This window comes from Palaemon carinicauda, chromosome 9, assembly GCF_036898095.1.
Source record: "Palaemon carinicauda isolate YSFRI2023 chromosome 9, ASM3689809v2, whole genome shotgun sequence".
NCBI classification, from domain to species: Eukaryota; Metazoa; Arthropoda; class Malacostraca; order Decapoda; family Palaemonidae; genus Palaemon; species Palaemon carinicauda.
The window spans coordinates 115,642,206-115,660,258 of NC_090733.1; the positions used below are offsets into that span (position 1 = coordinate 115,642,206).

Here is an 18,053-nt window from a genome sequence, read left to right on the forward strand (position 1 = left end):
CCGCCCAACTGTTCCAGTTCAGCTTGCTAGGCCTCTCCCTGCTGTATTGTATCGCGGAGGCTGGTAGTGAGCTAGAACGGAATGAGGGCGTACGTGACGTCACACAAGTATGGCGCCGGTTTGTTTAAGTTGCGAGTATCGTAACAGTGACAAAGGTAGGGTAACTTTGGAACGGCACCTCTGTTACCTCGCCACATTTCCCCCTCGAAGCGTAAACGCTAGGTGGGGTGCAGATGGCCATGTGACTTGTCGATGCATGCGTCCCCTGTTGATATACGATATTCTAAAGGGAAAACCCTTGGAGTACTCGCTCCAGAAGTTATAATTCTGTGAAAACCTTTAGTTTAATTCTCTGGTAATATTATGGTAGTCATATATATCCGAAGGAAGCTACTGAAGGAACCTTCCATCAGGACGACATGGCCATCTCGCCCAAAAATAGATTTTTCGCTTCGCTCAAAATCGGTTTATTGTTTCACCTTACTAGGCCATTGACCCTAAGAGAATTTCTGAAAGTTAGTTTCAAAAGTAAAATGCAATATTATTGTTTCACATTTCCAGGCCATTATCCCTTAGAATATTTCTGAAAGTTAGTTTCAAAAGTAAAGATCAATATTATTTTTAAACCTTGCCAGGCCATTAGCCCTTTGAATATTTTTGAACGTTAGTTTCAAAATCAATTTGCCGTATTATGTTTCACATTTCCAGGCCATAAGCCCTTAGAATATTTCTGAAAGTTAGTTTCGAAAGTAATATGCAATATTATTGTTTCACCTTGCCAGACAGTTAGCCCTTTGAATATTTCTGAAGGTTAGTTTCAAATGCAATTTGCAATGATATTATTTCACATTTCTAGGCCATTAACCCTTAGAATATTTCTGATAGTTTCAAAAGTAAAATGCAATATTATTGTTTCACCTTGCCAGGCAGTTAGCCCTTTGAATATTTCTGAAGGTTACTTTCAAAAGCAATTTGCAATAATATTGTTTCACATTTCCAGGCCATTAACCCTCATAATATTTCTGAAAGTTAGTTTCAAAAGTAAAATGCAATATTATTTTCACCTTGCCAGGCCTGTAGTCCTTAGAATATTTCTAAAGGTTAATTTCAGAAGTAAAAGTCAATATCATTGTTCCACCTTGTCAGGCCATTGTCCTTTAGGAATATTTCTGAATGTTGGTTTAAAAAATAAATTGTAATATCATTGTTTCACCTTGCCCGGCCATTATTCCTTACTAATATTTATGGAAGTTAGTTTCAAAAGCAAAATTCAATTTATTTGTTTAATCTTGCCTGGCCATTTTTCCTTCGGAATATTTCTGAAGGTTAGTTTCAAAAGGAAAATTCAATTTAATTGTTTAATCTTGCCAGGCCATTATTCCTTCAGAATATTTCTGAAGATTAGTTTCAAAAGGAAAATGCAATTTGAATGTTTAACTTTGCCAGGCCATTATTCCTTAGGAATGTTTCAGAAGGTTTGTTTCAAAAGCAAAATGCAATTGTATTCTTTAACCTTGCCAGGCCATTATTCCTTAGGAATATTTCTGAAGGCGAGTTTCAAAAGCAAAATGCAATTTAATTGTTTAACCTTACCAGGCCATTATTCTTTAGGAATATTTCTGAAGGTTAGTTTCAAAAGCAAAATGCAATTTAATTGTTTAACCTTGCCAGGCCATTATTCCTCAGGAATATTTTTGAAGGTTAGTTTCAAAAGCAAAATGCAATATAATGGTTTAATCTTGCTAGGCCATTATTCCTCAGGAATATTCTAGAAGATTTGTTTCAAAAGCAAAATGAAATTTAATTGTTTCACCTTGCCTGGCCATTATTCCTTCGGAATATTTCTGAAAGTTAGTTTCAAAAGCAAAATGCAATTGAATTTTTAAACCTTGCCAGGCCATTATTCGTTAGGAATATTTCAGAAGGTTTGTTTCAAAAGCAAAATGCAATTGAATTGTTTAACCTTGCCAGGCCATTAATACTTAGGAATATTACTGAAGGTTAGTTTCAAAAGCAGAATGCAATTGAATTGTTTAACCTTGCCAGGCATTTATTCCTTATGAATATTTCAGAAGGTTTATTTCAAAAGCCAAAATGCAATTGAATTTTTTAACCTTGCCTTGCCATTATTCCTTAGGAATATTTCAGAAGGTTAGTTTCAAAAGCAGAATGCAATTGAATTGTTTAACCTTGCCAGGCCTTTATTCCTTATGAATATTTTAGAAGGTTAGTTTCAAAAGCAAAATGCAATTTAATTGTTTAATCTTGCCTGGCCATTATTCCTTAGGAATATTTATGAAGGTTTGTTTCAAAAGTGAAATGCAATTTAATTGTTTACCCTTGCCAGGCCATTATACCTTAGGAATATTTCTGAACGTTAGTTTCAAAAGCAAAATGCAATTTAATTGTTTAATCTTACCAGGCCATTATTCCTTCGGAATATTTCTGATGGTTAGTTTCAAAAGCAAAATGCAATTTAATTGTTTAATCTTACCAGGCTATTTTTCCTTCGGAATATTTCTGAAGATTTGTTTCAAAAGCAAAATGTAATTGAATTGTTTAATCTTACCAGGCCATTATTCCTTCGGAATATTTCTGATGGTTAGTTTCAAAAGCAAAATGCAATTTAATTGTTTAATCTTACCAGGCTATTTTTCCTTCGGAATATTTCTGAAGATTTGTTTCAAAACAAAATGCAATTGAATTGTTTAATCTTGCCAGGTCATTATTCCTTAGGAATATTTTTGAAAGTTTGTTTCAAAACAAAATGCAATATATTCAACCTTGCTAGGCCACTAGCCCTTAGGAATATTTCTGAAGATTATTTTCAAAAGCAAAATGCAATTTAATTGTTTACCCTTGTCAGGCCATTATTCCGTAGGAATATTTCTGAAGGTTTGTTTCAAAAGCAAAAAGAAATTTCATTGTTCAACCTTGCCAGGCCATTATTCCTTAGGAATATTTCCGAAGGTTTGTTTCAAAAGCAAAATGCAATTTAATTGTTTAACCTTACCAGGCCATTATTCCTTCGGAATATTTCTGAAGGTTTGTTTCAAAAGCAAAAAGAAATTTCATTGTTCAACCTTGCCAGGCCATTATTCCTTAGGAATATTTCTGAAGATTTGTTTCAAAAGCAAAATGCAATTGAATTGTTTAACCTTGCCAGGCCATTATACCTTAGGAATATTTCTGAACGTTAGTTTCAAAAGCAAGATGCAATTTAATTGTTTAATCTTACCAGGCCATTATTCCTTAGGAATATTTCTGAACGTTAGTTTCAAAAGCAAAATGCAATTTAATTGTTCAACCTTGCCAGGCCATTATTCCTTAGGAATATTTCTGAAGATTTGTTTCAAAAGCAAAATGCAATTTAATTGTTTAAATTTGCCAGGCTATTTTTCCTTCGGAATATTTCTGAAGGTTAGTTTCAAAAGCAAAATGCAATTTAATTGTTTAACCTTACCGGGCCTTTATTCCTCAGGAATATTTCAGAAGGTTTGTTTCAAAACAAAATGCAATTGAATTTTTTAATCTTGCCAGGTCATTATTCCTTAGGAATATTTTTGAAAGTTTGTTTCAAAACAAAATGCAATATATTCAACCTTGCTAGGCCACTAGCCCTTAGGAATATTTCTGAAGATTATTTTCAAAAGCAAAATGCAATTTAATTGTTTACCCTTGTCAGGCCATTATTCCGTAGGAATATTTCTGAAGGTTTGTTTCAAAAGCAAAAAGAAATTTCATTGTTCAACCTTGCCAGGCCATTATTCCTTAGGAATATTTCCGAAGGTTTGTTTCAAAAGCAAAATGCAATTTAATTGTTTAACCTTGCCAGGCCATTATTCCTTAGGAATATTTCTGAAGGTTTGTTTCAAAAGCAAAAAGAAATTTCATTGTTCAACCTTGCCAGGCCATTATTCCTTAGGAATATTTCTGAAGATTTGTTTCAAAAGCAAAATGCAATTTAATTGTTTAACCTTGCCAGGCCATTTTACCTTATGAATATTTCTGAACGTTAGTTTCAAAAGCAAAATGCAATTTAATTGTTTAATCTTACCAGGCCATTATTCCTTCGGAATATTTCTGAAGGTTTGTTTCAAAAGCAAAAAGAAATTTCATTGTTCAACCTTGCCAGGCCATTATTCCTTAGGAATATTTCTGAAGATTTGTTTCAAAAGCAAAATGCAATTTAATTGTTTAACCTTGCCAGGCCATTATACCTTAGGAATATTTCTGAAGGTTTGTTTCAAAACAAAATGCAATTTAATTGTTTAACCTTGCCAGGCAGTTATTCCTTAGGAATGTTTTGAAGGTTAGTTTCAAAAGCAAAATGTAGTTTAATTGTTTAACCTTGCCAGGCCACTACTCCTTAGGAATATTTTTGAAGGTTAGTTTCAAAAGCAAAATGCAATTTAATTGTTTAACCTTGCCAGGCCACTATTCCTTAGGAATATTTTCGAAGATTAGTTTCAAAACAAAAGGCAATTTAATTGTTTAACTTTGCCAGGCCATTATTCCTTAGGAATGTTTTTGAATGTTAGCAAAAGCAAAATGCAGTTTAATTGTTTAACCTTGCCAGGCCATTATTCCTCAGGAATATTTCTGAAGGTTTGTTTCAAAAGCAAAATGCAATTTAATTGTTTAACCTTGCCAGACCATTATTCCTTAGGAATATTTCTGATGGTTTGTTTCAAAACAAAATGCTATATTATTGTTGAACCTTGCCTGGCCATTATTCCTTAGGAATATTTCAGATGGTTAGTTTCAAAAGCTAAATGTTATATTATTTGTGAACCTTTCCTGGCCATTAACCCTTATAATATTTCTGAAGGTTAGTTACAAAAGTTAAAATGCAATATTGTTTCACCTTGCTAGTCCTTTAGCCTTAGTTTCAAAAGTAAAATGCAACATTATTGTTTAACTTTCCCAGGCAGTTAGCCCTTTGAATATTTCTGAAGGTTACTTTCAAAAGCAATTTGCAATATTATTGTTTCACATTTCCAGGCTATTAGCCCTTAGAATATTTCTGAAAGTTAGTTTCAAAAGTAAAATGTAATATTATTGTTTAACCTTCCCAGGCCATATGTTATCCTTTCGGAATATTTCTGAAGGTTAGTTTCAAAGCCAATTTGCAGTATCATTGTTTCACCTTGCCAGCCCATTAGGCCTTAAGAATTAAGAAGTCTACTGAATGTTAGTGTCAAAAGTAAAATGCCAATATTATGGTTTAATCTTGCCAGGCCATTAACCTTCAAAAACATTTCTTTAGGTTCTTTTCAAAAGCAAAATGCAGTACTACTGTCTAACCTTGCCAGGCCTCTACCCTCATGGGAACATTTTTGGGGATTATGTTCTAAAGCAAAGGGCAATATTATTGTTAAACCTTGCCAGGCCATTAGCCCTTAGGAACATTTCTTAAGGCTTATTTGTTCCATCACTGAATACAAACCCTTTCACTTTTTATTAGGGAATACTGGTATACTTGTGGCAATGGTGGAAGACATGCCATAAGACTTTTAGCAAGGTGTAAGTACCTCGCCACCAGTTAGTGGTACCAGCTACCCTGCTCAAACACACACACACACACACCAGTGTTCTCTTTTCACTTTTGCTTTTGGCTTGGTTTGAGCTGGATGTTAGTCTATCTCCACTTCCCATACTGACTGGCCATTTATAGACTTATCTTTTCTTTGCTTTTTCTTTTCAAGTTGTAACTGTTCTTCTTCCCTGTCAACGTGTGCACTTGTCCTGGACCTGAGGGATGCAAGTGTTGTACCTTCATGTCTCCAGTTGAGAGGGACCCCCATTTGGTGCAGCTGACCTGCCAAGGATGGCCATGTTACTAGGACGACACCTGTGAGGAGTGTAGGGAGTGGTCATCCTCCCAGTGGTAAAGGTTTAGTAGGAGGTGTAAGGATAAGCCTAATATTTTTCTCCTTCAGGATCATCCTCGAAGTGTAGAAACCCAGGGTTCCTTCTTCCATTCCTCGATCTCTGCCCAAAGCTCCTTCTCTTTCAATCTTCTTAGGGGATTTGTCTAGCAGGAGCAGTTACCGTTCACTTGGGACAACCCTTAGGTTTGAAGGACGCTGGTGCCCTCTTCTGCAGGAAAATCCTTTTTTGTTGATGATCTTTTGCAGCTGTGGCCCTCCTTAGGTCCCCGATCGAAGGAAGGTATGCTTGATCTATTGCAGTTGGAAGTGGAGAAGAAGCACACACTGGCTCCCTTAGAAGTTGAACTAGATTCTCCTCCTATAGGCTCTGAAGGTTTCGTACTGGAAGAGTCTCTTTAGTGCCTGTTCCCGCCACAGTCTACCCAATCCTGTCTCCGGCTTCTTCCAGTGTTTTGCCAGCCGCAGTTCCACCTCGGCGCGCCAATGACGGCGTTACCCCAAGGTTCTGAGTTCGCTCAGCCGTTGGAGGGGGTCCAAGTATGAGGCCTGTTCCTGTCGCTCTTGAGGGACACCTTTCCCGTTCACGGGTTAGGTTCCTCCTAGAGGGGTCTCTGCCGTGCGGGACTGTGAGAAGGCATCTGGTCTCTCCCAAGCCTCTTTCTAGCCCCTTGGAGCATGAAGTAGTTGTTGTTCACACTCGGCCAACTTTGCGCGTCCATCGTCCTGCCGCTGCATCTTGTCCAGCTTCCTCCTTGGCTCCCCCCATGACCTCTTTGTTACACTCCCAAGGACTCTGGACAAGCAAAGCAGCTGTTTCTCCTTCTCGTAAGTGTGCTTGCGACCAGAAGCGCCTCGCTAACTTCGACCAGCGCTCTTCTCCTCCATCTTGTAGCAGCGACAGGAGAAGCATCCAGACCAATCGTAAAGATTTCGAGTGATTAAATCGGCAGATAGCAGACTCTTCAAGACTCTGCAGCGATCCAGCTCGCGTCCAGGTCTCGGCGTGCAACCAGGTTTCAGCTCGTAATCAAAATCCAGCTTATGACCAGGTTCCAGCGTGTAGCCGGGTTCCAGCGTGTAGCCGGGTTCCAGCGTGTAGCCGGGTTCCAGCGTGTAGCCGGGTTCCAGCGTGTAGCCGGGTTCCAGCGTGTAGCCGGGTTCCAGCGTGTAGCCGGGTTCCAGCGTGTAGCCGGGTTCCAGCGTTCATCGACACTAGCTCGTGACCACCAGCCAACTCGTGATCGCCCTTCCACTTACTATAGTTTCATCTTCCGCGCTTATGGTTCGACCTCTGCCCGCCTTCCAGTTCTCGCTCGCGATAGTAAGGGATTCGCGATTGCACAGTAGCACGCAGCGACACAATGATTCGCATCAGGGCTTCATCCTGCAATCGTGTTTCTTCACGAGACCTTACTGCAGCAGTGCTCAATCCCACAGCATTGTGAGACTGCGCAGCAGCAAAGAATTTGAAAGCAGAACGGCAATGTTCACCGATTCGCTCTACCAAGATAGAGCGTGACAACATTTCAGTTCTGTATCTATACAGGTATGTAAGCGAACACACTTTACCCCACAGATAGTCAGACTGCGGATACCTCAGAAGCAGTCTCTAGTTAGTGGACATTCCAGTGAACCTTTACCTTCCATTCTGGCCTTCAGTAAGGACGCACCCTGGTTTACCAAGTTAGTGAGAACAGTTCATCTGGCAGTTATTGGGTCTATTAGTTCTTCTGCAGGTAAGCACGGACCAGTAGCTTCAACCAGCTCGCCTTGGATCCCACAAGAGGCTTCGGGACCCTCCAAGTTCTTCTCCACCTTCATACCCAAGTCGCAGGAGTTCCGTTCTGGCCCCACCTTGGGAACATCAACCCCCAATGATGGTCTTGCTAATTCGATCCAAGGGAGATCTCGTTGACTAAGTCCTGACGACTGTTTCCCATCAAGGTTGCCACACCCAGCCAGCGTGCTTCAGCAGCAGAAGCAGAACAGCCTTCACACTCCTCGTCACCCAAGGATGCATCCGACTCCTCCAAACGTAGGGAGAATGAAAGACCTTCCTTGGTGGGCAGAGTTCCTTCATGCCCCCTAGGGAGATTAAGTACTCTAGGACTGTGCCTAAGAACTGCTCTGTGAGAACGTCGACCTAGCCTGAAGATAGGGTGCACAGCTCTTCAGTTTCGGTGGTAACGACGAGGATGGAGGAGGCTCCCACAAAATCCAAGCACTAGGAAGATGATTATGACAAACCTCGGGCTCCTATGGGTGAGGACCAGAATTTTTAAACAGGATGACACGCTTCCCAGGGCGGCGAGTCAAAGGTATTCGGAGGCCAAGCAGAGAGAATACGACCACACATTCTGGCATGTATAAGGGCCATCAACGGCCTGGACGACTCTTCTACAGCTCCGCCAGAAGTGAAGGATATGATGCTGGACCCTCTGTACATCACCCAGAGACCCTCCAAGACCAGCCCAGCTTTACCCTAGTCGAGGGGGTTGAAGGGTCCCAGGAAAAACGCCTTCTCCCAGATCGCCGGGGCTTCAAATTCTCTCTATGCCAGCAACTCCTCCAAGATACTACCGCCCCCATTCATCTAGTAAAGGAGGTATTTTGATGTAACTGAGGAGAAAGAGTCTACTTAACTTCTGGACCTGGCCATCGAAGCTTTGATGAGGGGGATTTCGTACCTGAAACTCTCGGGACTTATTGTCCCCTTCTCAGCGACCGACTCCCTAAATATGGAGAAGGTAGCGAAGTTCATCATGCTGGGGACTTCGTGACTCGATCTGTGGCTGGGATCAGTGGGCCACCTCATCAAGATGGGGGATTGGTGTCAGGAGCTTACCAGAAAGTCCATGGCAACTTTTCTATTGTCAGGAACAAGAACCATAGAGTAACTTGCTCACCAAGTTGTCAAATCGGGGGTAAACTTGATCCTCAGGTGACGGGACTCTATAATAGAGAAGTTCAATAGGCAAGTTCCTAAGACAGAACTGGCGAGGCTTAAGAACTAGACAATGGAAGGTACATCACTTTTTGATATAGAAGATGGCAAGAGGGCTACGGAGCGCTGTAGGAAGTCGAGCCAGGACTCTCTCCATCAGAGGGTGATGACCTCTAGATCCTACGGATCAGCTCCTCCATCAAGGAAACCACAGTCTTTCAGACTGCAGGGAACTGCATGAGTTCAGTCATTCCTAAGTAATTTCAAAGTAGCCCTTTCCTGCCCGAGAACAGCCAAAAGGGACGCAGCAACTACAGAGGAGGAAGAGATAGCAATCATAGCAGCTCCCACAAGGTAGGGCAATCCTTCCACTTATCCACCAGTGTGGGTGTGGGGGGGATGACTGCAACGTTGGTGGCAGAGGTGGCTGCAGCATAGGGCCAAAGCCTGGACTGTTTCCAAGATTTGTTCAGGATATAGTGTCCCGTAAACGCAATCTCTCCCTCCTCCCGTCAAGCTCCTACATGAAGGGATCCGTGAAAGAGCTGGCCCACAGGGCCGAAGTGTAGACCATGTTGGAGAAGGGCACTCTCAAAAAGGCCCTAGACAATGCCTCGGGCTTTTACAGTTGACTTTGTTGTGAAAAGGGTGTCTAGAGACTGGAAACCTGTCGTTGACCTATCCTCCCTGAATAAGTTTGCACTACAGATTTCATGTGCATATTGGATCTAGACTACGCATAAAGTACTTCCCAATCCCAGTACACCCGTATCTAAGGATCCTCTTCAACAATAAACAATACCAGTACAAGGTGCTGTGCATTGGCCTGTCGACAGCACCTCGGGTTTTTACAAAGAGTTTTCTCCCTAGTGTCAACCTGTGTCCACACGATTGACATTAGTCTTCCGAGATACAGTGCCTTGACGACTGGCTGATCCTAGCATACTCTGTGGCCACCCTTCTTCAATACCTAGAGTTTTGTCACGATCTGGGAGTTGTGGTAAATCCTGAGATGTCTTCCCTGTTACCATCACAAAGAATGGTATACTTGGTAATGATCGTAGACTCCAACCTGCAGAAAGTCTTCCCTTCTAGCTACAGGATCCAGAGGCTGAAGAAGGTAGCAAGTCCCTTCATACAATGAGATGCACTTCTGCGCCTCGGTAGTGGTTAAGTCTCATAGGTTTCTTATCATCCCTGGAACGTCTAGTTCTCAATGGCTGTCTACGAATTCAATCGCTTCAGTGGCAGCTGAAATCCAGGTGAGTTCGACACTAGGACTCTCCGGATTTATTGATCCTCGGGGAGCCCTAATGGTGGGTGACAGACTAGAATCTCCACCAAAGGGTTGACCTCGCTCCTTCCCCGGAATTTATGCTCTTTTCAGATGCATCAAAAGAAGAGGGGGTTGGGAGCCCCATCTGCTGCATCACATGGCCTCCGGGATCTGGTCCGAGTCTGAAAGATCCCAGCATATAAATCTTCTGGAGATAAGGGTAGCCTTTCTAGCCCAGCAACAGTTCCATCTTTCCTGGTGGGTCACTCAGTGGCATTGATGAGCGACAACACCATAGTGGCTTATGCGAGTAAAGAAGGCGGTACTTTTTTGCAGCACCTTTGCAATCTAACAGTGGAGATGCCAAGATGGGCAGAAGACAACTTGGTGCCCCTATCGGCTTGCTTTATTCCAAGCAAGAGGAATGTGCTCACGGACAACCTGAGCATAGCGACTCTGATTGTGGGCTTTGAGTGATCTTTGAATCATTTAGTAGCCGAACAAACTCCCGACTTAGTGGGATTCCCCGACAGTGGACCTGTTCATGCTGTCCCTGAAAAATAGACTCCCGCTATACTGTTTCCCGGTCCCGGATCCCCAGGCTCTCTGGCAAGATGCATTCCAACAATGGTCGGACAACATTGATATCTATGCCCTTCCCTCGTATTGCCTTATGAGAAGACTCTCAACAAGGTAAGATGACCCTCGTAGCTCCGCTATGGAATAAAGCGGAATGGTTCCCAAACCTTCTTCAGCTGCTCACAGAAATCCTGAGAGAACTCCCTACTTTCTACTTGGACAACCACATGTGGACAGCTACAACAAAGCTGTAGAATCCCTAAGTTTTCACGCTTGGAGGTTCTCCTGCATCTCTTCACGCAGAGACGATTTTCGCAACATGTTACGATGATGTTGTCCGGATGCCTTCAGCTACCATCTACCAGGCTAAGTAGACTGTCTTCTGTGGTTGATGTCGTGGAAGGGGTATATCTCCCCTCAATGCCTTTATTCCAGCAATAGTGGATTTCCTTGCGTACCTTCAGAAGGAAAAGCTCCTCTCGGTCTAGACAGTAAAAGGTTATTGCTTGGTCTTGAGCCTCTCCTTTAGACTGAAAGGAGCTGAATATTTCCTTATCATTGGAGTTCTCTCTCCTCATACAGATTTTCGAGCTTACTTGTCCTCAGTCGGAAGTTAGACCTCCCCCATGGAATGTGGTTTGTTTCCTTCGGTCTCTGGAGCCCCTAACGAACCATTATGCCAGGCATCAGATTTTCACCTGATTCTAAAGACTGTTTTCCTCCATGCTTTGGCCTCGGCCAAGAGAGTAAGTGAACTCCATTGTCTTTCCTATGATGTATCTCATTCAAGGGGATGGGGAGAGGTACTGTAGAGTTTTATCGGCAAGACTTAAAATCCGGGAGTACTGTAGCAGTTCCTTCCATATTGAGTCTGAAATGTAACCAATAACTTGGATCAACTGCTACTTTGTCCTGTGAGGGCCTTGAGGTGCTACTTCAAAAGAACAGCAGGAGCTTACCCCGAGTGCAAGCAATCTTCGTCAACATGGGGAAGGTCAGGAGAGTTATCGCCAAGAACACGATCTCAGCGTGGATTTGCAAGGTCGTAGACGGGCCTTGAATCCTAATCCTTCTCTGCAGAAAGGAGACCTAGAGCTCACGACACTAGGGGCATTGGTACGTCCCTAGCGTTCAAGAAGAATTACTCTGTGACGCAGGTCCTTCAAGCGGTTATGTGGAAGCTTCAAACTACGCACCGGAACATGAAGGCGTTCTCCATCGGTTCTGTGGTTGCTGCACAAGTGGTTTAAACACTTTAAGCTCCTTGATGGACAAGCAGCAGATAGTAGAGGACAGAGATTACCCGGGATTAAGTCTTGGGTAAATGATAAGAATGACAAGCTCCTTGATGGACAAGCAGCAGATGGTAGAGGGCATATATTACCCGGGATTAAGTCTGGGTAAATGATAAGAATGACTGGCTCTTTCTTTCATGTTCCCCTCTCTTGGGGAACAGCACCTATGGTACTCTTGTAAACTGGCCTCCTCTGTCTTCAGGTAATAACCATTTCCCTTGTGTAACCTGGTAAAGAATTCACATACTTGTTGTGACCCCATACCCCTTGGTATGGTGGGAGTGAGTAATGTCAATGGTTGGTTCAAAGAATCCCACGATTTCTAAGAATTCTTACCTAGAATAGTCACATTGCTAGTACTGTATCACACGACACTGATTGTTTAGGCCACTAAAGCATGCTATATCTCTGAGTTTTAGCGAGGTATCACAGTGTTCCTCCTTATGCATGCATGGCACGGGAAGAAACCGTGGGTCAAAAGCCAGCCAGTTGGTTAGGACTTCACCCACCTTAAGGTTGAGTCTTGCCTATTAGAGAGCGAAAGGCTTTGTATTTAGTGACGGAACAAATAACATTTAAAGTAGCTTGTATTTTTTCTAACGATACAAACCTTGAGCTCTCTATACAAATTTGGCCTGCCATCACCTATCCCCTGTAAGTCCTGTCTGCAATCAAAAGTGACAAGACAACACCGATGTGTGGTGATATGTACAAGTAGGGTAGCCGTACTGCCCCCTACCCAATCTGCAATCTAGCGGTGGGGTAGATAAACCTTGCTAAAAGTCTTATGGTTAGTCTTCCAGCTTTGCTGAAAGTATACAGTATTCCCTAATAAAGAGCTAAAGGTTTGTATTATTAGGAAAAATACAAATTATTAGGAAAAATACAAATTACAGTATATAGGGTTAGAAAGGCAGTAAGATCACTGGACTTGGGTGCATGCTGAATCGAAAAGACGTATACTTCCAAATACCAGTACACCCGTCATTAAGGAAGTATCTAAGGATCATCTTCGACAAACGATACCAGTTTAAGGGTTTTGCGTCGACCTGTCAACAGCACCTCCAGTTTTCTGAAGAGTTTTCTCCCTAGTCTCAACCTGGACCCACACGATCGTCATCCATCTTCTGAGGTACCTGGACGACTGGTTGATCCTAGCATATTCGGTGGCCACCCTTCTTCAACACCGAGACAGACTCCTCGAGTTTTGTCAGTTTTGAGATTGTGGTAAATGTCGAAGTCTTCCTTGCTACCGTCACAAAGATTGGTATACTTGGAAATTATCATAGACACCAACCTGCCAAAAGTGTTCCCTTCAGATGACAGGATCCAGAGGCTGAAGGTAGTAATAAAGTCCCTTCTTACAAAGAGACGCACTCCTGGCACGGCAGTGGTTAAGTCTCGTATGTCGCCGATCATCCTTGGAACGTCTAGTTCTCAATGGTAGTCTATGAATTCAATCGCTTCATTGGCAGCGGAAATCCAGGTGGGTTCAACACGAGGACTCTCCAGATTCATTGGTCCCCATGGTGTCTGAGCAGAGGACAGGCCTAGAATGGTGGGTGACAGACTAGAATTTCTGCCAAACGGTTAACCTTCTCGCTCCTTCCCCAGAATTGATGCTCTTTTCAGAAGCATCGAAAGAAGGGTGGGGGGCCCATCCCCTGCATCACATGGCCTCCTTCCTCTGGTCCGAGTCGGAAAGATCCAAGCATTTAAATCTTCTGGAGATATTAGTGTAATGAGCGACAACACCACTGTAGTGGCTTACGTGAACAAACAAGGTGATACCTTTTTGCAGCACCTTTGCCAACTAACAGTGGAGATGCCAAGATGGGCAAAAGACAACTTGGTGTCCCTATCGGCTCGCTTCATTCAAGGTAAGAGGAATTTGCTCGTGGGCATACTGAGCAGAGTCCCAAATGATAGATCAAAATTTGTCAATCCATATCTATAAATGATTGGTTTTTAGGATAGTGTCATTTCCTAAGTCTCTGCAGCTCTCTAGACATCTTTTACCTGTTGTGCAAGTAGATTGGGATGTGGAGTTTTATAATCTTGTATCTTCGTATTTATTTACCAGCTAGGCAATACTAGTGGATCAATTGCTGGTTACATCGTTGAATAAGGAATTTGAATTTTCAAAGGTTCTTATCTCGAAAGCTGAAATGCTTCCATTCTACAATGAATTTTATTTTGTAAATAAGCACCCTTATATTGAAGGAAAAAAATTTCTAAAGGCTACATAAAATTTTATTCATGTCTAATAAAATCAATTGTAACCCCCTCCCCCCATCTTTTCACAGGGGCACTTTTAGTGAAATTTTTGAACAATCTATTATAAATTTTTGTCGGTTTTATGAAATTATTTGTGACTTTGTTGGTTAAAGCTAATGCCATTGTTAGTAAAAGGTAATTATGCTAGAAGATTTATAGGAATGGAATTGGGTATAAATTTGCTTTTAAATCTAATCTGGAAAAGCATATTTGCAGGATTTAACACTATTGTGATTTTTAATATCGAGTGAAAAGAACTGGTAAAAAAACTGCAAGTCGTGTGATAAGATTTGAGATTCTATGCCCTGAGAGGCTGCTTAATTGTGCTTGCTGTTTTGAACCACCAAGATGAGGCTTTGCTGTAGCCAGTCATGTATCTAAAATCTAAGTAAAAGCAAAATAATTGGTTAGAGGATTTTATTCGTCTATTCTTAGTGATGAAGTTAAGCAAAATGAGTTTTCTAGACTTTTGTAGGAAAATATCTCTTCTCTAGTCTCATTTGAAGTGTTTATACGTTCTTATTGATCATTTTTTTTTCAATAGTAATTTTTTTTTTACCCAAGTACTAATGTGGATAGAGATATTGATTTGGTAACATGCACTTTGATGATCATCAGAAGTACAATAGTGTATCCTAGATATGTTCATGCAAGCCGAATAATCACGACTGATCAGGGGACAGTGTTACGACAAATTATAGACAATGTTTGTCACAGGTGATATGGGATTTCAGATTTCAAGATAAATTTCGGTGAATGTGGTTTATGAGTGACTGAAACTAGAATTTTAAGGTAGAATTTATTCTTTTGTAAATACTGTAAGAACCTGTTTTATTATACTTTCAAAAAAAATCTTCCTTGATATGTTGTAGTTCCTTAGATGCAATGAAATCCTTGAGTAGCTAGTTACGAGGTACCTCAGGTCCCAACTATGAAATGCTGTTGTTTCCAAACCATATTTTTGTAGGGGGAAAATATTTTTTTGGATTGTTGTTGGCCTAAACATATCAAAATTAGCTCCCCTATGAGCTACGGGCACGTAATCGGAAGTCTGTTATAATTTCAAGTTGAACAATGCGCGTTCGTTAGTTTTAGAGCGAATGTATTTTTCATAAAAGTTTCAGGGCTTGGTTTTTATCAGTGGGTATTCGTGAAAGATCATACATAATATACCATCAACAAAGAATTAAAATTTTGGAATTCCAATAGGGTTTAGCAGTAAAGTTAATGCTAGGTTAAATCGGTTGCAATTGAAAGATTTTATACTGTTATTTGCCATAGATATTGTCGAAGACTTGAGCTTGTCCTTTTTATTTTAGTGTAACAAGTTTTGTTAGAATATTTGTAATGGAAAGTTATTCTTTATGCATAGTTTTAGTTCTTTGCCTGTTCAAATAGATTATCAACCTTTTAGATTGATTGTTTTTTATCTAGTTTAAATTATTTTTCAATTAGTTGACTGGGGTATTCACCCTAGGAGATTTAAATTATCATTACTCTGAAGATTGTGCTTTAATATCTATTTTTTTCAAGTTATAACAATAGTTTTTAACGTTGCAATATAATAATAATGTAAATATAGTTGCTGCAACTGCTGCTATATTTATACATTTCAGCACATTTGCTTAGGAGCTTGCTTTGTATTAAAAAAAAAAAAAAGTCGAAGCTCCCTAGTCAAAATCCTTGACTCTGTTCCTTTTGTTTTTCTCTCGAGGTTCATATTTGTGCAATTCTAGCTCACAGAGATTGGTCATACACTAAGATTGAGTAATAATTACTTTCTGGTTACCAGGTATCCATAATTTTTAATGTAATCCCGTGTTATCAGAGGATGTTTTGCTTAGTTTGTGGAAAACACTACACTTGAAGAGCCATAGGTTGGAGATCAGAGTGTTATTTTCCATAAGACAAAAATTATCACTCTAGAGATAATCTCGCTAAAGCTTAGTTTCCAAAATATAAATCATTCTGATATTTTCCCATTGTTTCTTTTCTGGCGTGCACTCTTGGATGTTGGTAGTATTTGCAGGTGAATTGAGCATGTATGATTTAATGCGAGAGTGCTTTATATAACTATATAATGCATACGTTTATACTTTTTAATTAATGTAACTTGAGGATGCGGGAATTTTAAATGGTTGAGTGTGTAAAATGAGATAGATTATTTCTAAAACAGTATGTATATTCCGGTTTTAATCAAAGCCTCGTAGGGCTTCATGCAATTTAGCTGAACAGGTACTACTTAGTTATTTCAAATCCTGGATTTTATAAATGCAATTTAATTTGTCTTCTGAATTATTTGTAGTCGTGCCTTTTATTAATGGTGTGCCTTTGATTTATTGAATTCTGTGATTTATTGTAAAAACAACTTTGTGGTAAATCAATGGGATTGATAAACTGTCATGGTCATCAAAAAAAAAACTTTGAAAATCCATTGCTTTGTAGTGTCGCAGCACCCTGGATATATCACAAAAATTTTTTTATAGCTTTGGGTACTAGTGACATCACTTATGTCAGTTGCCCCTCTATTCCTGATAGTTATTCCAATATTATCAAAGACTTCAATCTGGCCAGCAGTGCTACTGTGCGTTTGCATCTCAGCACTGGATGCCCAACCCGGCCATAGTGCCGAACCAAATATGGGTCCAAATTATGTTTGTGACAGTACCGTGAGAACTTGGCATTGGATTTAACAGTTTTAGGTGCTATTCTAAATTTTTAATGAATAGGTGTACACAAATATCGGAATCTTAAAATTTTTAATGCTCTTTTAATAGGAATCTTTTAAGGTAACTGCCAAAGGTTCTTGAAGTCATACCAGGAAATTATGAACTATATAGGATAACTATCATGATCACAATTAATGTTATTTATGGGCAGTGTTTTACAGTTGTTGATATAATGGCAGTTTCAAAAATAAAGATGCGCATTTATTAATTTTTGCGTAAGTTTTAGTAAAAAGTAATAGGGGATTTTTGTCAAATGTAATTCTTAGGTAATGTTTTTAAAGCAGTCTATGAATATGTAAAGATACTTGTATTCTTGGATCTTTGTATTTGTCTACCAATTATGCAATACCTGTACTAGTGGACCAATTGCCATTTACATCATTGAACAAGAACTTTGAATTTTCAAAGATTTCTATCTCAAAAGCTGGAAATCTTCCATTCAACATAAAATTTTATTTTGCAGACAAGCACGCAAATATTAAAGAAAAAAAAATTAAAGGCTACACTGAATTCTATTCAGGCAGTTGATGAAATTAATGTGTACCCAGTCTTTTCATAGAGTCACTTTCAGTAAAAATTTTCAAAAATTATTTTTTATGAAATTATTTGCGACTTTGTTGGTAACAGTTAATGACATTCTCGGTAAAATCCTATTATGCCAAAAGATTCATAGGAATGGATGTAGGTATAAATTTGCTTTTTTATCTTTCTTGGAGAGGAATTTTGCATGATTTAACTGTACAGTATTGGGATTTTTAGTATTGACTAAAAGGAATGAGTAAAAAATGTTCATGTCCTGTGACAAGGTGTGCAATTCTATGGGATAAGAGGCTGGTTAATTGTGGTTGCTGTTTACAGCCACCAATATAAGACTCTGCCATAGCCAGTCATGTATCTAAAATCTGTGTTGAAGTAAAGTAATTGGTAAGAGAATCTTAATGATCTATTTTTAGTGATAAAGTTAAGCATAATGAGCTTTCTATATTTTTAAGGGAAATCATTTCTCTTTTCTAGTCTCATTTCAAGTGTTCATAGGTTCTTATTAATATCTTCCTTTAA

At 40.1% G+C, this 18,053-nt stretch overlaps 1 long non-coding RNA gene across 5 annotated transcripts in view; it reads left to right on the forward strand.

The window, feature by feature from the left end:
- The window catches only part of LOC137647070 (uncharacterized), a 138,149-nt gene that overhangs the window by 101,295 nt on the left and 18,801 nt on the right, over positions 1-18,053 (forward strand). The gene's annotated exons all lie outside the window — the stretch shown is intronic.